Genomic DNA, 24,310 nt, shown 5'->3' on the forward strand with positions numbered 1-24,310 from the left:
TACTTTATTGTCAATTCTCAGTAATGGTGGTTTTTCTATGTCTCTGACTTTCAAACTGCTGATTAAAGCAATCCATTTTTAGTCCAACATGTGTATCTTATTGATGCATTTATTTTTCTTATAACGTTATTTTAAAATTCTATTTGCTGGTGGATAAGAAGTTAACCAACAGAGCTGAAATTTATGAATTTTCAAACATTTAAAGTTCAAAGCCATCCTAGTTTAGTGATTATTCTGGGTAATTTCAGTTCCCAGTCATCCTGTCTGATTTCTACCTGATTTTGCTGACACCTGTCCTCTTAAAAAGCTCCCTGCTGTCTCAGCTCAAGAGCTTTTTGAATGGACTGGAAGATTCAATTTATTCAATGCCAAGCATTTAATTGGGAACACATCACTTCTACCAGCTTCTTATTATTCTAGAAAACATAATTTTAATTTCTCCTATCATAGGTTTGGGACAAAATACCTGAATTACTTTTTGAGTGAGAAGGTTTCTTGGCATGAAAGATAAGAGATCAGCTTCTGGTGCATACATTATATAAGTGATGTGACCACCTGCACCATTCAGCCAATTCTTGATTATTTAAAGTGGGATATGTATTTCCTGAAGCTCAGTTCACATCTGAGCTACCTTTTTCATGGTTTCCCAATGTGAGGAAAAAAAAGCTAAAATAACTTGCCTGGATTTTTGTAGAGTTGTGGTTGTGGGAAAACTTGGTTTAAATACTTGTTTATGAGGTTTAACATAGGTAATACTCAAAATAACCAGAACTTCAGTGGAATTACATGTTAAAACCTGGTTGCTGTCTTATTTTGGACATTATTTTGGACTGAATTGAGCTGCCAGCAAGAGTGGTCTGTTTCAGTTTTTATCTACCCTTCTTCCCTATCCATCATCCTGTAACTTCTCATAGGTAAGCAGTATGTGACAGAAGTCATCACCACAAACCTCTACATGTCTCTGACAGTAACAGCTTCTCTGCAGTGGCATTTATTGACTTCTTTAAATCAGTGCAAACTCATTTGTATAGGTGCAATGGAACTGTCTCAGTATTCTTGAAATAAATGTAACATTGGATGCACACTAGCTTTGCAGATGTGTGGTAGAAGTACTCCTGTGGAACAGACATATTTGTGACCACTCTCGTCTGGAGGATGTTTCTAATTTCTTTGGCAGTGCTTTTTCAATCACAAGACTTTTATCCAAATGATGGTTGAGCTTCTCCTAGAACCTCCTCAAGAGAATGGATCCTCAGCAGTAGGAGGAGAATGGATCCACCTAGTCTGTTCCTCAGCAGTATAATTTCAGTGTTCAAGTTCTGAGAAGGCAGAGAATTCCTTCTTGCTAGTTAAGTCTGGTCTTTGCTTAGTAGGGCAATAGATCTGAAACACAGTCTTAGACTCCTCACTTGCAGCTTGGAGCCTTGACACATCTTTATTCTGCACTGATCCATGTTCCCTGATGCCTTGGAGAGATTTCCGAATCACTTCTCCCATCTGTTGCCCCATTTATCTCCTGGAGTATAGGTGTCCCGTGGAAAATAAAGCTGAATGTGCTACATAGCAACCCCTCAACTACTCCAGTCTCTTCATCTTGATGTAAATTGAAGTAGCTATGTTCAAAACGTTAATTAATATTCTGGGCTATAAGCCAGAGTCACTGAGGAGCTCTCCTACCAGGACAGACCGCCCATTCTGCTATCTCTGTTAGAGTGCCAGCTACCTTGACCAGGGATAGTGGTATAAAGAAATGGAACATCTGGAAGATTTAACTTCTTAATTTAACAGACTATGAATATCCAAAATCATGCATCAAGGTCTTGAGTTTTTGCTTCTGTCTTGGTATTGCACTATCCATGTTTACAGTGATGCTTAGGCAATACTGCTGATACTTATTTTCTGGCTTCTGTGCTTCAGGGAAAGCTAACAACATACTACACAAAAGCTGAATGAAAGAAAGGAGACCCAAATTTTGTAAGACCTAAAATATCTGTTACAACTAAGAGGTTTCACAGTCCTTCATATTGCTGGAGAAAGTCAAAAGATTTAGGTTTAAAAAAAAATTACTCCCTGGAAGAGGATACTTAAGGTAGCTGAAGCTTGGCTATGATCTAATTTAGATTTTGTGAGTAGGACATGGAAAAAAATTGTTAGTAAGAACTAATTCCACCATCATGTTTTAATAAGGGAAGTGAATGTTTGTTCTCTGTGTGTGTGTGCGTGGGAGGCACGACAATGGAAACAAATCTCTGTATCACTAGTGTTAGAATATTTAACTTAAGTTTTCATTCTTTTGGATATATTTTACTTCAGGAGTTGCCCATTTTGCAGTCCATGATAAGGACATCCATTCATATAACAAATTACATGGACATGAGGGAAGCAGTACAAACTATGGCTCCCAGCCAATCTATGAGTTCTTTTGCCTCCATCTTTAATCTAGGTATGACAATATGGTAAGATAATATTTCAACAAAACAGTATTTTTTCCTGAGAAACAAAATTCAGTAGCAGTCTGATTTTATGATATGTTGAGGATGTAAAACATCTCTGGTGAGACAGTCAGGTCACCTTACTGACTGATTACTGATTCAGTATTGCTTAAGGATAATGGGTGTAATAGGTACAAGTTAATACAATAATTCCTTTAACCTCTGTTAAGACATTGCAAATCTTTAGTGTCCATCATGGTAAGATAAACCAGAGGTCTTCATTAATCTAAACAAAACAAATACATTGGAGATGTGCTTCCAATTTTAGAAAAAAATTCTCATAAATTTGCCCTTTTTTTTGGTATCTTGAATCAGACATAGGAAAATGTGTTTGCATGTGTGTGTTTTCCTCAAAGCACTGAAATCAATGTGGTGTGAGAATTATCGTTTCTATTCACAGTCATGCTGCTATTTGGTCACATTTCAATCCACTGGAATAAAAAAAGAAAGCAGCAGGAACTGAAAACACAGCAGCACTGTTTAAATGAGTTCAAACTTCAGTGGTGCTGCAACCTTTAACAGAAGGCAGAGCTCATTTATATCTATGAAAGGTTTCATATTTCTCAAAAAAAATCAATAAATAAATGAAAAAATGACATTAACAGGATAGCACAAAACATTTGTTACTTAGAATTATTTTCATTTCTTTTTCAAGTAAATTTGTGCATTCTCAAAATCAGAGAGACAAAAGTTTCTGGCAACTATTCTTCCTTGCCTCATTCCTTGCTTTCATATATTTCAGTGTCTTCTATTGCTCCTCAAATACTGAAATCTTGCTTTTTTATTCCTTTGTAGTGACACTGTTATTTATCTAGAGAAGCTTGTAAGGAGTAGTCAGGTTTCCAGTCACAATGCATTGCTGTTTTAAGTTCTGAAATGTAGGAAAAGCCTGATGGATTAAATCTCCAAGTTGTTTGTCTGGAGCAATATTTTCCATAGTTTAGTTTTCTTGCTAAACAAAAGACTGTAGCTGGCTACTGAAAAAACAAATCTCACAGAACAGTTGGGCAAAGGGAGATGCTAATATTTCATCAAATAATAAAGCACACACATAACTGGGGGCTTATTAGTGCCCATCAAATCACATTTAGGAAATTTCCTGCTCTGCCTCCCACTTCATGTATTTTACATATATGTTAACTGTAGCAAGACGAATCTTTCTTCAGGGATCGGTGCCTCAAGGTCTGAGTAGGTGTAGCAGTATAGACTTGAGAGTTGTGCTCCCAGTCTATCACTCACATAGTGGAACTAGCAAGATCGGACCGTGGCTCAATGAGCTACCAGCCTCTCTTGTGACTAGCCCAAGAGTGAGCTCCTCGGTGGGTGTGAGCCTCACCTTTTATTGGCCCCCTGGTCTTGCACATGCTCAATAGGGGGCCTGCCCTGATTGGGCACAGGTGGATTTGATACCGGCTCACACCCACTTCTCGGTAATCAGAGGCATCTGATTGCTTTGTTCCACTACAGTTAACAATTTAAGGCTATTTTCAGCTTGTGAGAATCTCCAAAATACCTAAACTGGATAGATACCCTCTAAATGCAAATTTTTTGTTTTCTTTTCCCACACCTGCATAGAAGAAACAGGATTACCTAACACATTGAGGAGTAATAATGGTTTGTATAAAAGTAATTTTTGAGGAACAACTGCCTGTCAGGTTCAGTCTATTTCAAGAAGATTCTGCCACATTTTAGACATTTCTAAGAGCAGTAGTATTTTCCTCCACTTTCTTCAGAGATTAATTCCACTGGAATAATAATGAAAATATCACCAAATCAAATCTTGTGGTTAAATCAAAGTATGAAAAATTGCAAGTTGAATGTAAAGTGTCTTGCTATGACAGATATTAATTTAATATTTTATTTTATTTTAGAACATTAATTATAATTTTTTTGCCTACTATTTTGTTTTTATAATATTTTTACTTCACTTAATGGTAAATTTTTAGTTTGGTTTTCTACTTGTAATTTGGAAAGCAGAATTTGGCCTTCGTTCTTTTGAAGGGTAAGAATTGTGTCCAGTTTTGTCTCTAGATAGTTAACCTGAATGCAGAATTGAATCCTAGATTCATGTGTCAAGCTAACACATCTTTCCAAATGGAGGATCAAATGCTATGGCAATTTTTGATTCATATCCAGAAAAAATCATGATGAAAAGTTTAATGAGCAGAGTCTGTTGTCTCAGGAAATGATATGTAAATAGATTAGTTTTATTTCATTTAATGGTTTTGCTCATGCCTGTTAAAAGCAGTATTTTATGCTTCAAAAAGGTAACACCTAGAAGATATCTTCTTTGTTTCTTCACTTAGAAATGAGGGGGGGCCAGACATTATTTTATGACTTCTGCTGAATTACCCCTTTCACATCCAGCATATTGATGATGTAAGATTTTTAGCTGGGCATCTTTAGCAGCAACTGACAGAAGCCCTTTAGAAATTAGTCTACTGAGATAAACCCACTGAGATATGAATACCTAGAAAGATACAGGATGGGTTTTAACCCTTCACTGTATCACAAATAGAAACAGATGTTGTATTGATCTGCAGAGGCTGATCTTTATTTTTTTTTAAACAATAGATGTTTCCATTGTTATGGAAATACTGCTGTGTGAGTGGGGAGGTCAGAATGTTCTTAAGTTGCTGGTATTTGGTGCCTTTTTATCTTCTGAGCCTATGATGAGCAAGGCTTGGTGGCATGATAACAGTGCCAGGTGGTAGGAGAGCTCTGTGAATGCTGGAGTTCCCTGGAGTGTCAACAGTGGAGCTGCAATCCTGAGAAATATTAGGATATATCCTTATTCAGAACTACTTCTTACAGTGCTTACTGAAGGTAACAAGGACAGAAGAGAATTGAACACATACATAAATTGCAGTTGCTCAGAGTGCTCTGCAGTCATTCCTATAGAGGTTCCAGAAAAAAAAAAAAAAAAAAGATGTTGGTAACTGCTGTTGCATTTTCTTTTCCATTTATTGGGGTTTGCGAAGTCAGCCACCAAAATGTTTTCCAAGTCACTCTGTTTTCAGTGAGATATGACTGCAGTCATCTTGCTCTTTTTACTTGTGTGTATAATATTTCAATAAAAGGCACTTTATGGACACAGAAAGCCCCATGTCCTTTAGTGGAATAAAATTGTTTCTGGGTGACATGGGAAGCTGCTGCCTAAGGATATTCTTTGTATAGCATTGCTCTAAGGAAGTAATGAACAAGTCTCTGGCTGAGTCTGGAGAAATATGTGGGTCTAGTATTTTCCTGTTTCCTGAAAGACCTCCCTTCTGGCATAGAACTGACTACGTAAGTTCAAGACTGACTCAGAGATGGAGTGAATCACATGCAACACTCCCTCCAGTCTCTTAGGTATTGCTTGGAGGCTTTGGGACTGTGTTTCTTTTGTGAGCTTAAATAAGATCATTTCAGCTCCAGGACATGGTAAGTCATGTATTACCACTCTTGGAATGATTTGGAAAACTCTTTATCATTAGTATATCCCAGGTAGGGAAAAAGTCCTGCACATAGTAAACCCTCCTATGTTTTATTATTCATCTGTGTTATATAGGAAGGATTTATCTCATTGTCACATGTCCACTTATGTGTGTATAAAAATTCCCAAATCATATGCCATCTAGCAGTACCTAAACACCTGTTGTTCAAAGGCAGAGGAGTAAATACTAATCTTGCATCCCAGCATGCTGTCAGACTTTCTTGTGGGACACTGGTCTGTTTCCATCTGTACCACAGGTTGGAAATGCATTCTGACAACATTCCCAACCAAGGCTGTATTCAGAATTTAGAAAGTAAATGGTGCAGAGAAAGCAGAAGAAGAAAAATGAGAGAAAGAAAGAGAGAGGGAGAGAGAGAAAAGGAAGGAAAGAAAGAAAGAAATAAATGAAAGTGCTCCTGTTATTTCTTTAAACACAGCATCATTGAAAGAAAATAATGGGTACTTTTTCCATAGAATAGAATTATGGCATTCTCCAATGTTTAGTCATAATCAACTCATTTGAGCGTATTCTGGAAAGAGTTGTACTTCCATACACTTGTAAATGTGGAGAACAAGGGCTTGGAAACTTTGGCAATGTTGTCTACTGTCTCCATGTATCTTATTCAGCTGTGTAACAGATTGTTCAATGCCCACTAAATTAAATGGTAAGATTTCTATTGATTCCAATGCTATATGGCTTCTAAATGCCATCCAATGGCTTATTGCATTGTCATGCTGCTTCATCATCCAATGTATTTACCCTTTCATATGTGTAGAAAAAGAGGTTTCTGTAGCAAATGTTTCATTCCAGTTGGTGCTATTAGGAGAGTCTTGATTTCACGTTATCACATGCACTTGAAACTAGTATCTTAAGTGCAGTGGTGAGCAAGAAGGAAAAGGTAAACCAATGTTGGTTCTTTTTCAATAAAAGAAGAAGATATTTTAAACAGGTGGGGAAAGAGCTTTTGTTTTGCACATGCTGTTTGATTGTGAAGAGGGATGATTTGAGGATTGTTTTTGAGGCATCTTCTCTTTGCTTGATTTTCTGTTCTAACCATTGCTTCCTTCATTAGCTTATTTTCATCTGGATGATTTGTTTTCTTTATTTTCTTTGCCATTACATTCTTGGCCATTAGAAAATGCTTTCCTTCCAATAGTTCTTTGCCCTATTTGTTTCCCATAACAACAACAGTAATAGGAAAAAATACTCTATTTTTAAGAAAATACCTTTCAGTGGGATTTGCAGTCATATAGCCAAAGCTAAAAAACTGGCCTGTGGATCCTAGCCCACCCCTCCATGTGACTACATCAAGCAATTGTAACAAAACATAGCAAGACTTCATTTATGTTTTGAAATCACAGGAATAATTTGATTAATCATCTTATAGTGTTTTCATACTGATCCCTTCTTCACATCCTCTTGTACTGCAGGAGATAGTTAATCTTTCATTGCATCGTGCTTGAAACTTGGCCTACTTAACACAGTAAGTGAAAAAACTCTCTCTGTTGTGACTGCTTGGCCTTTCTTTATATGATGTATGTTGCTGAGAGAAAAAAATTGCTGTAGGACCATTCAACCAGCTCCTGTGGGAAAGGGCCTGGTGCACTCACCCATCCCTAGCGATGGTCACTGAGGAGTTATTGCACTGAGAAGGTCAGCAGTGGCCACTGGGACACATAAGTTGTGTTGAGTGTGACTGACTGTGAGAGTGGTTTTATTAATTCCTAGCCTCTTGGCCCCAGCAATATACATGCCCAAGAGTGCTGAGGGTATCTAGAGAGAAAGGCAAGCCTTCATTAGTTGCCCATAATTTTATTTGACATTACTGGTGAGCAAAAAATGGTCAACAGTAGAAAGTGTGAATGACAAAGAAACCCTTCAGTCTGATCATCCTGGCTATTACAGCCTTGCTAAAACATTGGAATCAGATCAACAAAAAAGAAATTATTCAGAGCTGGAGAGCAGTCTCTCAAAGACGGAGAGCAAAAAATGTGCATTAGGTAAAACAATAATAACATTATTTCCACATCTCCAATTATTTCATACCTATTTTTGTTATACATTAACATCCTGATTCTGAGCCTAAATTTTCAAGGTGAAATCTGGGCAGACTTAATGGTTTTCACAGCAACTACCCACATGAAAACCTAAATGAACATTGGTTTATTTTTTGTTTTGTTAGGAACCAGGCTTAACTGAACTTCCTGGTTGGAATCTAAATAAGTCTCACTGGATTTCTGCATTGCACCTGCAGAAGCAGCTTTAGAGAGCTACTGCCCTCTGTAGATACTGTACACTGCCAGTATAACATTCTCAAGAAAAGAATTAAAGGAGAAAGATGACTGATGATAAATGAAGAGAATTGCTGTAACACTTTCCTGCTGAAGTTAGAGGCAATAGTCCCAGTGAGACTAATGGGACAGTGCAAAAACCACAAAAAAAAGCATTGTATGCAATGTCTTTCTTATTATGTTGGGATATGTTTCTAGGAATAATGTAGATAAATGCAAGAGATTTGGAGGTTTTTTCCTTTTAAAATATTATTAATTTTATCACTTAGAAGTTCTTATAACTTTCTATTGGTTTATTTTTTACAGTAAAACAAAAGACTGAGCTGAGGAAGACTGGGAAAATAATGAAAATATTTCTTCCTCACATAAGAAAAAGGTAAGATTTAGAGGACCGTAGTGTTGCAAATACTTCTTTATAGCATAATATCAACTAAAAGTTTATTTTTAAGTTCCCAAATACTGGCAACTTTTTTACTTAAACTTATCCAGACTTGCCCAGTCTTGGCCACCTAAAAGCCAGTGAATTCAAATACATAAGACTTTATGATTAACTGTGACAATGAGACCACTGCCAGACACTGGATATACCACTGTATTGACCTATTCTGCAATAGAAAAGCAAAGGTTACATGTAATTTTGTAGCTTCATATTAGGGGGGTGTGTATTTCAGGTTCCTTGATTTACATTGTCTCCACTCTGGGTTTACTGAAGGGAGAGTTCATTCCTTTTTTTTTTTTCCCCCTTCCATTCCCAGAAAGCTATAAATGCCCCAATTTTTTTTTCCACTCTTTTTTTGGTCCCAGGTACCCAGCTGTGCATGAAATAATGCTCCCCATATGTGTTCATTGTTCTTGTGGATGGTTTCTGTGCAAGTCACCAGAGTTTTCCTAATAAGGTTGGGTTTGACCTTTCAGAAGCTCTCCAATGAAAAATCTGTGATCACTGTCCTCAAAACAAATGGACTTCCTTGCCACTGCCCTTATAAAACAGTTGTAGGGCACAGTGAACCATGTTTGTTCCAAAACCAGCCAAACCCCAGAGCTGTTCAAGATCACATAAGCATTAGGCAGCCAGGCTTTGGCTGGCCCCTCCATAAGGCTGCCGTGCCAGAGGGAGAGAGATCCTGACGAAGGGGAGCTGACAGCCTGACAGAGAAAGAGACTTAACAATAGAGGAAACTAAAGTGGGTGATGTGTTGACTTCAGCAGGAAAACCCTTTCTGGTGGTTTTAGTGACCCTGTGTCTGAGGTGAGGGTTTTGTGATGTACATGCTGGCTACTGGGGTGGTCAGCCCAAGTTCTGCTCCTTTCTTGTGACAGCAGTGGTAGTAGTGTGACAACACAGAGCGCTAGATGACAGAGCTGACCCACCCATCTGAAAACAAAAATGTTTGGTGGCATGATTTTGGATGGCTAGAACAGTACCTGGTCAGATTAGTTCTTTTAGCTGTCTCCCCTCAACCCCGGGAGCATGCGTGCTGGCAGAGGCTGGAGATACCCAGCACCAGAATGGGTGGGGAAGGTGATGTCACTTCTGTCAGAGAGCTGTGACGAGTCAAAGCTAAGGGAATGTGAAATTATAGGGCATGTCAACCAAATATTTCCTGTGCTCATGAAAATAATTGAAATAGAGGTTGTCTTTTTATGTCAATGAGACATTCTCCTGACTGGAGTCACCTATGGATCTTGCATACGTAGCTCAGGTGAGAAGAGGAGAAAGCAGTTACGAAATGATTGGTTCTTGTCAAAGGAAGGCAATGAATCAGTAATTTAGATTAATACAGTAGATACTGGTACTTACATTTCAGTTGTTGAAAGACAAAACGGACTCACTCATGATAATTTTACATTATTCTGATATTACCTCACTTTAGAAAATAACAAATAAATTAGATAACAATTGTGAATGCCAAGACAAGTCTCTCCAAACTATTAAAATTTACTACTACTACTCTATTAAAATATTGCAAATATTTCCAGAAAAATATCCTGACAAGAAGATAGTGGCAGACATCTAGCTATTTGAACCACCCACTAGAATCTGAGGCTGGAGATACATAGATTTTTTTAGGCAAACAGTAAGACTACTCTTACCTTGAAGCTATACATTTCTGTTGACAAAGCTTTCCCACAGGAAATACAAAAGAAAAGCACATTCATTTATTTTTAAGGCTAAATAAAATGCAGACTATCATTTCTGTACAGTTATTTTACAATACTATAAATTATTATTTTTATTTATTTATTTTGCTCATGTAGAGAAACATCAGCCATAAATTTTCTTGGTTTTATTAAGGCACTGAAAAAGCAGGTACACATTGATGAGTAATTTCATAGTGAACAAAACACAAGGAAGTCAGGATCTTTAAAAATTAATGTATGCTCCCTAATATCTCAACTATTTTAACTGTGGCAGCTTTCTGACTTGTAAGCAAGTTGATTAAATGTGGGTCACCTTGGATCTGCAGGGTGATTCAGCAAAGTAGGAATGAATAATTTCAGTTTTGCAAACAAATTGGGAATTCTGTATGAACAGAGCTTGGCTACAACTACAAGGTGTGATTCCTAGCAGAAATAAGGATGTAATGCCTTTTCCCCTTTTTGCAGGTTTTGACTATAATAAGTTCACTGAGCGAGACATCTAGACTTCTGTCAAATGCTATGAAAATTAACCAAGGCACATTAACTGCAGGAGACCTTCAAAGGTACAAAAGTAAAATACTTATTCAGTAATTAATAAAACTAAACAAACCATCAGCATGTGCTACATAGCCTAAGTATTATGTCAGGTCAATAATTAAGCTGTAGTAAATCTTCTGGAGGTTCTGTCCTGCCAAACTTTAAAGACTCAAGAGTAACCCCTAAGATTGAGGACCCTTAACATTGTGGTGTGCCAGTAAATGATTACACAGATAGCTTCTCAATGCAAAGTTTACTACTTTTAACTTTCTATTTTTTTAAGACATCCAGAAATTGTCTGTTTTGTGGTTATTGAATAATATTCTGTGAGCAAAATGCATGCCTTTCTTGAGCCTAGGAAAATGACTATTTTATAGTGTTGAGTTATGTCAAGATAAAAGTGCACTTTTCCTGCAGGGAAAGATATACATTAAGCAAAAAGTAATGGTTTGGAATTTTCCCTTGTTTATGTGAACACGACGATTATGAAAACTTGAAACTAATCTCACGGTATGCAGCTGGTCATGGTAAAAAAAGCACTCTGCAAGCTGTTTCGTGCATCTCTGCCAAAGCTGTTCCCTAAGATCTGCACTTCTTGTGTGCTTTCAGAGCCTGGCTGATTTTTAGGTGGAATTAGGGAGTCACAGCAAGTTGTGTGGGATGTGGGAACTATGGCACTAGGCTGGGTATCAAATGCTATGTCTCAACAAATAAAAACATTAAGCCACATGACAGAACACAGAGTGGGAAGCTTGAAATGCTCTGAGGTGAATTTTTTTCCTCAGCTATATTATATTCCATCACTTCATTTACATAAAATATTTCTGGTTAAACAGTTTGCAAATGCATGTGATTTAATAGCAGGTATGTATGTGGCAGGAGAAAATATGAATTTAAAATTTAAATATTACTAGCAATGAGAGACAGCTGTTATACATCAGGTTTATGTAAGTCTTTGTATGGAATTTTGTTTGGAACCAGTTACTACTTGACATATTAGATCATAGTTTATTTTAATTACAGAATATTTAAATTACCAGATCTTCAGATAATGTTCTGTAACAATTAGAATGAATATGAGATTATTCAATCTGCTTTATTTTCCCTGCAGATGTGTGTCTGTATATTGGTCCCATATAAAGCACATATTGTTTTCTTGCATACAATGTACCCGGATATCCAAGTTGTCCTGTATCAACAATCTAGTCATTATCTTGAGTTTCAGATTAATGTTCTCTCCCAACTTTATCTAAATTTTTCCTAGGTTTATCTTTATTTTTCCTAGGTTGCTCTTAAGGAGGTTAACTTGAGTAGGGCCAAGAAAATGCATCCCTGAGGTTTCCACAGAAGTGGAAGTTATGAAATAACATTATTTAGTTGAGTGATCTTGCTGTTGTTGAAGAGGACGGATTGGATTTTTATTTGCAGTGCCTTCCATCTCTATACAAAAGAAAAACAAGTGACCATTTTGGTGATTTTTCCCAGTCTACGAAAGGCAGGAAGCACAAATAATCTTATGAAGGACTTTATACTGGAAGATTTCCAAGCAATTTTTGCAGATCCAAAGGTTAATATTTTTTTTTTTCTTTAGAAAAAGCTTGGACGTTGTTTATCTAACCTGAAATTTAAAAGGTTCACTCTTCATCGACTACATCAAGTGCTGTTGTAGAGACATTTCTTAAGAAAAAAATTATAAACAGACTTTTATATAGATTTAGAGTCATGGTATCTCACATAATGAAACTATAACTGTGAAGTATGTGTAAATGTTATTAATATTCGTCAGCATTAGGAATACCTTCAGAATATTTGTTATGAAATAAGGGTGTTATCACTTGCACCATTGATAAAATAGTTGGAAAGCTCCAAGAAAAATGAAAAGGTGGCTTTTTGGCCTGAAGCTTAAAAATCATGTCTCTTATGTATATAATCTGTTAATGACACTCTCAGTGCAAAGGCTTTTCGTGGCACATTATCCATTAACGTTCCAAAAGGCAACTGAGCTTCAGTACATTAAGTTGAATACAACTTAACCCTTGGGGTCAGTTTTAAAAAAAAATCTAATTTCACTATTGCACCCACACACATATCCCAGCCCCAGTTCCAAACAGGCTTTTCAATCCCACTTAATTTTTGGGAAGAGTAATAGTTTGAAAACCCATTTTACTTTATTTGAAATAAGCATGATCCTGAAACAAAATCCAGAGATGCTGGCATTACAACATTTCACTCCAGGTTACAGGGCTTAAGAAAGTGAATCTCCATAAGGGATCTAGAGGTCACAAGTACTGGACTGACCAGTGGTGTCTCCAAGCAATAAACCTGGGTAGATAATCAGATGGGTCTCACAGAATAACTTGGAAAGAAGCCAACAGGTAGTGGATTGTCTGGAGAGGCTGGGAAGCTGAGGGGCAGAGACATACAGCAATTATAAGTAAAGTTTTTTCACAGTTTGCTACATCATCCTTCATTTTACTGGATTCACATGGAGGCCACAGTCACTATTCTGTGAGCTGAACATCCCAATGGAAGGTGTACAGCAGAACTATGATCTTTTGGTATGGTTCCTCTCTCTCTGGTGTGATATCTCATTATGAATTGTCTACAGAAGATGCAGGCAAGTTGTGTTCTGGAATCAGGAGCCTTTCTTTAGACAGTATCTTGAAGAGGGTTTTTATCTCCTTATCTAGAGGCTTTTTCTTTGTCTCCTGCTGAAAGGTTACAAGAAAATACCTACCAACCATAGGCAAGTCCCATGGGGAAAATCCTCTAACACAGAGGTAGATTTCTGTGTTGCATACACAAAGATTATCTGCTAGGAACCATGCACTAACCTGCTTGCTTCTGCATCCCTTCCAAGTGGTCTCTGCCATCAGTGACCTTCATTCTAGCTCATTAGCATATTCCATTTTTTGAAACAAAAGTGATTCATTCTCAACTTTTCTCCTCTCATGCTGTCAATTTTCTCTTTTCTCTCAAGTTTTTTCCTTTCTTGGAAAAGAAGATTACATAGAAAGGAATGATTAGGTGAAAGACAAGGAGTTTTCCCCCTAAATGCATCAGGGTAAACGACTTTTAACTACAATTGATATAGCTGATAAAATGAGATAGTCCAAGGAGACACAAATTTGCCCTCTTTTCTGCTCTGTTTTGTGACTTTCTGCCTACAGCACATTTCTGATCTGACCTGGTAAATGAGTGCCATCTCCATTTGGTTTTCCTTTCCATCACCATCTCACACATAAACTTTTCTATATTTTCCTGTACACACCATTGATCAAGATCCAGAAGGAGCTTTTTACAGCCTGTCAATACAGTAGAAAGTCTGCAATCTTGGAGTTTTTCATTTAGAAGCTGTGAAAGTGAAGATTCTGGGATACTCTTTTAGTACATTCATAACCTACCACATGTCAGTCACACAAAGCAACAGGCACTTGTTTGCCTTGGTGGCTTCTCATCCCTATTAAATTAGTTCACACCAGTAGAGCTCCAAAGAGGAAGTTTGAGGTTTTTCTCCTTCGTTTCCTCCTGCTACTTAGTGGAAGGGGTTCTCAGCTGCTGATTAGGTTGCTTCATTAGTTTTCTTACTGCTGTGTTTCTTTGCACTGCAGGACTTAATGAGGAACAGGCGGCCAGCAGTTTGGTGGGCAGTGTGCTGAGAGTGTGCTCAGGGAAAGGGAGACAGGCAAGAAAAATGTAGGTAGAAAATTTTCCTCCTCAACCTGCACAAAATTGAAGGCAGGAACTTTTGCTTAAGTGTAGTGAGGATTTCAAGATCAAGCTTTCAGAATGCCAGTGTCTGGAAATACTTGTGAACCTTTCCCCACATTTAGGTGGTGGTTTTTTTCCTGCAAGAGCGAAGTCACTTCCTTCCTCTCCATTATCAGTCGTATTACTATGCTTTAGTGGAGAATTGGTGACTGATGATTCCAAGGAAACAAGATGCTCATAGTCTGATAAAAAATTTCTGTATTTTCTGTAAGGAATGTTTTTTTTAAGAGGATTTTGTAAAATGATTGTCTGTGTCATTATTTTCTCTATACCTTCCAAATATTTTGATTCAGACGGGAGATTTTTTTCAGACACATACTTCTACTGCCAGTAACTTGATGCAGAAGTGTCTCACTGTTTTTTCTTTTAAAAAATGCTAAATGTCTTTATTAGGAAGTAGACCTATAGCATCATTAAGATTGTAATGATATAATTAGAAAATGGGGGAAAAAAAAATACTAGAATTAAAACTCTTTTCTTGCTTTATGTATTAAGACCAGAATGACAGAAGAAAGCAGCTAAAGCAGAGCTACATGAACAAACAGAACTGCCTAATGTAACATCAATGGTGAGATAGAGTAATGTTAAAACTGTAGATGTTTTTTGAGTGAAGTGTACGGATAAGTTTAAGATTTCTTCAGAGAGGACATTTTTTTGTCATCTAGGAAAAAAATAACATATCTGGAACTGCTTAAATCTACTTGCAGTGAGAAAAGCACTTGGACATGTGTTTATAAATGTATATGTGTTATTGACATAGTAATGAAGCAAATTACTGACTCTGGGCCAAGAAACAGCAATGGGAAAACTTTCCAGAATTTGTTGTTGCCTTGCAGATTTACAGATCTGTGACAACATTTGTTTGCTCCTTGTTGACACAAGTTGTGATCATTTTCCCTACCTCATTCCATTCCCAGAAGGAAGAGGAAAATGGCCTATTATCTGTGTCACATGAAATCCTTGTAGGTTTTGGTCTTGACAAGTAATTGGATTATCTACTAGTGAAGTGCAGGCTCTGACCTAAAGAAGTGTTGAGAGTGAGGATACTGCTTCTGGGGAAGGATTGAACAATGTTTTAAACTTCATTCCTGTTGTGGAAGAAAAATGCATGGGTTTCCAGACAGTTTCTCAGTTCTTAATAGATAAGATGTGTACAGACAAGGGATGAGGTTACATGAGGGATTCTCTGAGTAAGTCATCACCCCCTTCTCAGGTCCTTTGGTGCTACAGTGCAGTGAGAAAGCTGATGCACTAGTTAAGTTGACTAACCTGGTATTTAGAGGAATTAAATCTCACCTCCTTGCTCCAGTGAAGCCTTCCTGTATGACAGCTCTACAGTCAATGCCCCAGGGAAAACATCGCTTGACCGTCTCGCAGGAGAGCTGAGGGGGAAACAGCTACATAAAAGATTGAGGAGTGCTTGGATAATGCAGTAATGGGATGTTCTTAAATGTCATAGAAAAATCCCAGGCTTCGTGGCTCAGCAGCTCTGTATCTCATAGTGGGCTTGGTTATCTCTAGGAACTGATCCTGGAAGCTGCTGGCCACACCAGTTCCCACTCAAAGTATTTTCAGACCTCTCAGGGATCAGGTCCTGAACTTCTATGGGATTTTGAAATCCTGTGAGATGTAAATTAAGATGACTAAGGCAATAAAATATAGCCACTGATTAACAAAGCAGCTCTTTATGGCTGCTTTTATTTCTATATTTATAAATAGCTGAAGACATGATTGAGTGACGGTGTTCAACCATGCAACTAATTGAAAGCAAATAAAGATATGATGAGACAGTAATTGTAACTGAAATGAAAACAGTCTTCAGCAGTGTTTTGAGATTCTTACAGACACATTAACTTTGTCTTTTAGGTAGGAGGTCTTCCCCACAACTTTCCCACATAGTTTGAACAGTACCAAATTACACCATCATGTACACTGTCTGTTCCTGAGTAATTAAAACTATGCATAACTATTGAAATTATGTAGAATACCTTAAGACAACTGAAGAAAACATTTTTTCAATGGAAAATGGAATTTTGAATTTAGGTTGTGATTTAGTTAAATTTGTAAATATCCTTACTAGTGGCCATGATGCCATGGAAGTGGTGAACTGAGTTGCAGAGCCTCATGCTTAAGCTACACTTAATATTCTAGAAAGTTTATATTCAGTGATGCTTACAATGAGCACAGTGGGTGGCCTTTTCACACATGTGGCATGGGGAGGAATAAAAATAAAGAGAAGTAATACACAGGTAAAGGTGAAGCATGATGATGAAACAGAACAGCAATAAAGATCTATTAGCTCAAAGGATGCTAACTGGGATAGGATGCTTATAGGTGTTTTATTACAAAAAAAAAAAAAAAAAGTGATGAGTGGATCTGTCTCATCCCAAGAATATTTCAAATGCAGAGCTGTTCTATTTGCACTTTCAGAGATCTGAAAAATTTGTGGTTATTTTTATAAGCATGCAGCTGTGCCTGGAGACTATAATCATGAGGTTCCTATGTCTTCTATGATTCATGATTATTACAGCTACCTTTGGATGCTCTATATGGAGCTACTCATTAGATTATCACCATTATAACATCTGAATAAGCCATTTACCTCTAGAAGGACTTGCCTTGCTGTATCTGACAGGAATGTAATTGAGTTAATAAAAAAGGTAACATAAAAACCTATTTACTTTTTTAACATTATTGGCTGGAAAGAGGTACCAGGCAAAAAAAACCCCAACAAAACAGAACAAACAACACCCCCCCAAAAAAACCCAATCCAAACCAAACAAACAAAGAAAAAAAAAAAAACCCTACCTAAACCTTTCTTCTGGTTTTGGCTGTTGGACTAGTTCTGACGTTTGCCTACTCATACACAAAAATTGCTGAATAGGAAGGTGTCTCTTTTTAAGCTGAATTTTCAGTGCAGGACAAAAGTTTACCTGATCAGTATATTATATATAAACAAAATACTTTCATAGATCAGAGCATTAAAATATAAATTTGAAATGTATGCACCTTCTATCTAACCACCAATACAAGAGTTTTCTAGTTCTTATTTTTCACTGACAATTTTTTCTTTTTGTGTATTTTCTAAAAGTTCAAATTTAAAAATACATTTCCAAGTAGCATTGTATGCTACCCTATATGAAGAAAATAAGAGGGATTATTTCACCCATCATTGAAATACAGTCACTTCAAGGATGTGAAATTTTATTGGCACTAAAAAAATAAACAAGACTTTAATCAAGAGAAGAATAATATATACTGTTAAAACTGCCAAGAAAAAGTAAGCAGGATAGAATGCATTTTCTTAATTAAAATATTTTGTATATGTCTTAAGATATATTAATTTTAAAGAGTAGGTATTTTCTTTAGCTATGTGAACTCAAACGCTGCTTTTGTAAAGGAAGATGTTTGACCTGCTTCAAGCTATAAAAGAAGATTTGTGATTCTCCCAAGTCCACATGCTCTAGATTAATGTTAGTGTCAAACTGATTCTACGTTAAGCTCATTTAATGTACCTCTGGGCTATAATATGTTACTTTGCCAGCAGCAAAGGTCACATGTTTTCAGGTATTGACAGTGCAAGTAATGACAAGTTGTTTCTGTGTTTGTGTGGATCAGGATCAGGGTCTTTTTAGCATTCATTCAATGAATTTGGCAAAGTGTAGTCTCTGCCCATGAGGGCTCTGTGCCTTTGAGCATACAGCAGAGGGAATTATTAAACCTCCAGCTCTGAAATCTATAGCTTCATTTAGCTCAGACCTCCCAAAGGAATTTTTATGCCTCTAGCTAAATAGCAAACAATTTTGAAGCTGAGTTTACATTTCTCAGCAAATTTCTTCTGGATGATACAGAAAAACGGAAAGAATCAGTTAAGAATTTATTGGGTTTTTTAAGCACATTTTTTGATTGAATTTATTTAGGTATGGTAGGTCAAACTAGCCTTGCAACTGCAGTTATAAAAAACAATGGTCTCTCTGAAACTTTGCAAGCTTTGGTCCTAAGGAAGGAAGACTGATCAAATAGCTGAAGCTCAGAAGCACATCTAAAGTTCCTGGCTCCTTCCTGGCTTGTTGAGTGACACGCACAAGTTGTGTGGCAGTGCCACGATTTACACAGTGCTATGAGTCACCTTGAACTGATAATCCTGAACATTTTATTGGGAAAATGCTTGGAATATAACTTTGTTATCTAAGGCAGAGGGCAACAAAGGGAGTTAATATAAATAAATTGCTAAGTATTGCTTAATAAATTGCTAATATTTATAAATTGATAAGTATTACCTGCAATTTGTATGGTAGATTTTTTTGTCTAGATTGGGATTTGAGCAAGGGGCAATGAAAAAGCTTAAAGGGATTAGCAAAAGGATGGGTACCCTAAATACCTGTCTTTCACAAACACAGAAACCAAGGATCAACGTCAGACTTCTCTGGGAAGCAGATACTTGGAGTCTGAAATCATGTTCTCAGTTTCAGTGCTTGCTCCTGGGCTGTTTAAACATAACTCCCAAATTATCATTTGATAAATAGCAGAAAAGTCTCCAGAATGCCCACATCATATGATCTAACCTGCAGAACAAAACCCATCTCTTCCTTCTCCTCCTTCCCTGCATATGGTTCTTGCCTGGAGCATCTTTCTCAATGAGAGGTAGACTGAACTTTTTGATACCACTGCCTAGTGACTGAGAAACTCTCCTGAGACTGGAGCTCCAGACATCATCAGGATAAGAAGAGCTTGAATCTCAGACTTTCTTAGTCTCTTAGTGGATCCCCAGCAACCAGTGAATTTCCCATGGCCAATGTGTGCCACACAAATTTGGCTCCTTTGGAGCTTTAAGTCTGTTTTGCATATCCCAAACAGCTTTTGCTAAAAAGCAGGATCTTAGGCAATGAGTGCAACAAAGACAGGGTGACAAGTGAGCAGACCCAGAAGCCTAGCATTAGGTCTCCAAGGAAATTTAGGTATCTTAAGCTGTGCAGCAAGATAGGTATGGATTATTTTAATTGCTCTTCTGAAGTTAAGCTCCTAAATTTCTCTGAGAGGGCCCTGATGTGATTTGTTGCATGCCTGCTGAAAAGCACATCAGTTCATGCTATAGTGACCCAAGTGTTTTTAGGGATTGTTCATTTGTTCACATATGTGTCACAGTTCCCAGAGGTGTCCGTGCAGGGCTTTAACTGCATCTGATTAGCTTAATCAGCACAGGCTTGTGTGTGGACATGACTTTCTCACATCTGTGCTATTTGTTTTGCTGTTTCCCTTTTCTCTTTCCTCATGTCACATTTTTCCTTACAAAGTTTCCCTAACTTTAAACATTGCCCCTAACCGTTTCCTTTTTATTCTATTCCCAGTTGCCTTTTTATGTTTGTAGAAAGCTGAGAAGGCTGTAAAAATGGCAGATAAAAGATGACACTAACTATGATCTGAAAATGCAATAGAGTTTGCTCCCCTGTTCTTCACAGCAAAATTTGGATTCTGGTAATCTTCCTTATCTAGCTTAGCACAGCTGAGAGGAGGAAGAACAGGGCACTATCAACTATGACAGTATATTAGGCTTTAGGAGAGATTAAAAAAAGCATTAGAAGGCAAAATTGTGCCAGGTTTTCCCTCACAGTAGCACTGAGTACTCAGGCACAGCTTCCCTAAAGCATAAGGAAAAGCAGTAAGTGGGTATTTTCAGTGTTGCGGTCTTGTGCCATTGTCACTCTTCCAAAGGCAACAATATTATATTGGCTTTTATTGTTCAAATTCAGGATTACAATTGATGCTTCCAAACACAAGCCTATTTTTTTTCCTCCCAGCTGCAGTTTATGGGACAGTAATATGCTTTCTCTACCCTTAAGATGAAATAAGTCTATTAAGTTATAAGAAAGATGCATATACGAAAGGAATGCATATATATGTGTGCATGTGCTTGTAGGTAGGTATTAATAAAGACATAGATAGATATAATCTCTAGCCTTGTTTCATTGTGGTGATTGTTGACTCCCTAGAAACAAGCTAGAAATTAACAGAAATTTAAGAAACCCTCCTCAGTGTGACTCTTCCATCCCTTTCCTTTTTCTCTGTACTTTTTGTAATAGTATAATAGTAGTACCTTTAAGTCAAACTCAAAGGAGCAACTCCTTTGGGGAGTTTGAGGGAGATTTTAGTCCATGTATTCACAATAGGTTGATTATATCCTAAAACTCTTTCAAATTTGTGCTTTTCAATACATTTTCTGTAAAACGGGTTAGACAATAGCTCAGAAATTACACCAGTTACCTTATATACTGAGTTAGATTCAGAGACTTGGATGTAGATGTTAATGTGTCAATATCTGGTCTCCCATTATAGGCAATAGTATTTGAGTCAATAAAGCCAATGGGATTTGGAGAGCTTCACCTATATAGCCAAATAGTTTCCAGCTTCTCCTAACTGTACAGAGTATATTCCCCTCTGACTGTCATGGCAGCTCAGACACATTCCTCATGTAATGACACCAACATCTTGATAATTAAATCTAGGTGTCTATAATGTGGAAGGGGATCCCACTCGGTATATTATTTAAGTAGATGCAGATGTATGTGTGAAGTAAAGATGGTGACTGGATTAAAACCACTGGGATTTTAACATAAATTATACCTATTCTGTTATGTGGCCTGCAGGGGCCAGTGTACGGATAACTTACTTTTATGTGTATTTACCTATCACAAAAAAAAGAATATATATATATATATATATGCCTGCATTCATAATGTAAGTAACTCTAGAGCATCTTTCTTCTGAAAAGAAGTAATGCTCAGTAAGCATTTAGTAATGCTGACTCCCATTAGACATTACGGAAGTCAATTAAACTTATTCATTTCCAATGAAAACATTAAAACCAGAAGGTAGAAGGCTAGTGCTGTAGAGGCTGAACAATTCCAAATAATGATTAATACCATAAAGTAAGAGCACTCATCACCTCCAGAAGTTGTTTAGCACTAAGCAGGGTGGAGTACTCAGGGGCACGTTCATACTTCGAGAGAGGCTCAGCTTAAGACCTAAGAAGCACTGACAGGTTGTCAAAACAGACCTGAAATGACTCATAGATTTTTGTGCTTGGTCCTGTGCATGAAGGTGAATCCAATTATAAGTAAAATTCCTCTCCTTAAATAATAAGATTCAATCTTGTTTTTCTGTGCGAAACAAGTTGCTGACAGCCTAGAAGTAAGGGATTTGAATTTCTTTTAGGCTCAGAGCTCTTAAATTCTTCTGTTTCAGCTCTGCTTCACTAAATGTCTTGGTTGTGCAGCCATTCAGAAGCAGGATACAGTCAGCACTCGATGACCCATGTGTTGCAGATTATTCATGCCACCAATATTAGCTGAAGCTCAAAGCCTCATCGATGTGACTGTGCTGCTTCCAGGAGCATCCCAGCTCCATAATCAGTACAGCTGCTTTTGCACCACACAGAGCTGGAGTTCGCAAGACATTATGAATCTTACCTGGCCCTGTGGTAAGCAAGTTCCCTGGGAAACACAGAAGCTCTTGATGGTGTCAACCTGTATCCAGCTGGGATTTATTAATTTGGGCTCAACACTGCTCTGCCAAGCCCATAGTGGAGCTGGCACTGATGGCAACCCTGAAGCTGGCATGTGTCGAGGGATGGGGAGGACCATGGTCCATTTTGCTAGAAGAGAAGTTTGAGGTTTATTAGTGGAGGCACAGTGCCACAAGAATGCAGACAGTTTATTCAGTTTGTTGTTTGTTTTTTTTTAATTTTAACTAAGATGTCTTTCTGGAGAGCCAGGAGGAATTGTACAGAACTGTTCAGTCAGAGGTCCAAATGTTCCAAAATCCACTCTGGATATCCATAGATTGAGGAGGTTTTAGTGCTTACTCAGGTTTAGTAGGATAGGTGTTCTTACATTGCCAATAGGAGATTGATTTTAAGGATGTGCATTCATCTCTAAAAAACTGTACTTCACTCTAATTCATCAATCCCGGAATGAGATTTGCACTATGATCTGGGCAGCTCTTGAAAGCCTATGGCACAAAATAGCTCTGAGACACTCATTCTTTCCGTTTCTCCAAACTTTTAACATTCATACACATGTCCTTTCTTCATATGACAGTGACACACATCTGTTCTTGAGTAATCTTGAAAGCCTAGCCTCAGATGTATTAAAATCTTAGTAGTTTATGATGGCTGTGAAAGTTGCTGCAGTTGAAATGTGCTGTTTCCAAACCTGGTGGAGGCATTTCCAAATGAAGCTGTTCTTAACTGGCCTTGATTTTGCCTTTCCAAAAAGCAGGGAATTCTGGACAATAAAATTTTATTGTATTCCTTCTGCATCTTTATGATCGTATATGCAGTTCTATATTTTTACTTTTCTTTCCAAAAGTCTTACTTCAAGTAGTGCAGGTTATGAAACTATAATATTTGCTTGTGTATCAATGAAATCCAGAAACCTCAAACGTGCTGTTAGACAATGGAAAACTGACAACCATGACAAGAGTGAAACATAGGAAAGATGTAACAGGAGAAACATCTTAATGGCACTGAAGCAAAGGTTTCTATGGGCTGCAAATATTTTTAATTTCTATAGTAACTTATAAAGAAAACTAAATTAGAGGATTGGGATTGTTGTGTTTATCACTGGAATACAGTCTGATCCATTTGTGAATGATATTTGACATCATATAGCCTTGTTGACCCAGATGGTAACAATCACATATATCAACTATTTCTAGATTGCAACTGTAGACAAGATTCTGACCCAAACTTCCCCGACATTTAATATAAACAATGGCAAAATGAAGACATTGCCTAAACTGCAAAGGAAACTATTGTCAGTATTGTCATTAAATGCATAGGGAACTCCCATAAATACAGGTAGTTCCAGCCACCTCTTGCTATTTGCCTGGGCAAGTCTCTTAATCTTTTCTTATCAAAACAAGGACCAAAGACATGCCATGTGGAACAGATTCTGAAAGCTCTGTGGAGCCAGAAAAAAATGTTGACTGTGACCCTAGAGAAAACGTCATTAAAAATATTTGGTAAGACTTAATTTTGCTTGTATTTCTTTGAGCCTTTCTGCTCAAAGTGTTGAATTATTTGAACTATGTCAATAATTGCCTGTTTTTCTACATGAGCTAAGTCATTTAAGAAATTACTTATGAAAGCAGTTAATTTGATGAGACTATAAATTAAACTAATTAATCATCAGTTAATCATGGCCTTGTATCTAGACAAGTAGCAGTATTGCAATATGCAGTGCCTGGGGGCAATGAGAAAGAATACTGTAGCTTACATTAAGCTTTGGGGGCATATCTTTTTTAATTTCACTGCATATAGACATACTATAAATTCACTGAGATGTAAAACCCAGAGCATTTTGCACAGCCTCTGCCCTTCAAGTGGTGTGATGCAGATGGACATGTATCCAGCAGGTAAATCAGTCCATCTTCAATTTGTCCCTGTTGCAGAACTGTAATTCAGAAAAGAGGTGATCTGTGGGGTAAAATGCTCAGAACCACTTTTTTTGTAGGTGAAAGTAAGTGCTTTTCACAAAGTCCAGAAGCTGGAAAGCAGAGCAGCTGTTGTTAGTGCGTTTCTATCCTGTAACTCTCCTAGAGC

At 37.4% G+C, this 24,310-nt stretch overlaps 1 protein-coding gene across 1 annotated transcript in view; it reads left to right on the plus strand.

Annotated features, from left to right (window-relative positions):
- SULF1 (sulfatase 1) overlaps positions 1-24,310 on the plus strand; it is a 121,471-nt gene that overhangs the window by 12,142 nt on the left and 85,019 nt on the right. Inside the window, exons 2-3 of the mRNA XM_030446242.1 lie at positions 8,566-8,635; positions 10,867-10,964. The gene's annotated coding sequence lies outside the window, so the exon portion shown is untranslated. The remainder of the gene's footprint in view (positions 1-8,565; positions 8,636-10,866; positions 10,965-24,310) is intronic.

Source organism: Calypte anna, chromosome 2 (genome assembly GCF_003957555.1).
Source record: "Calypte anna isolate BGI_N300 chromosome 2, bCalAnn1_v1.p, whole genome shotgun sequence".
Taxonomy (NCBI): domain Eukaryota; kingdom Metazoa; phylum Chordata; class Aves; order Apodiformes; family Trochilidae; genus Calypte; species Calypte anna.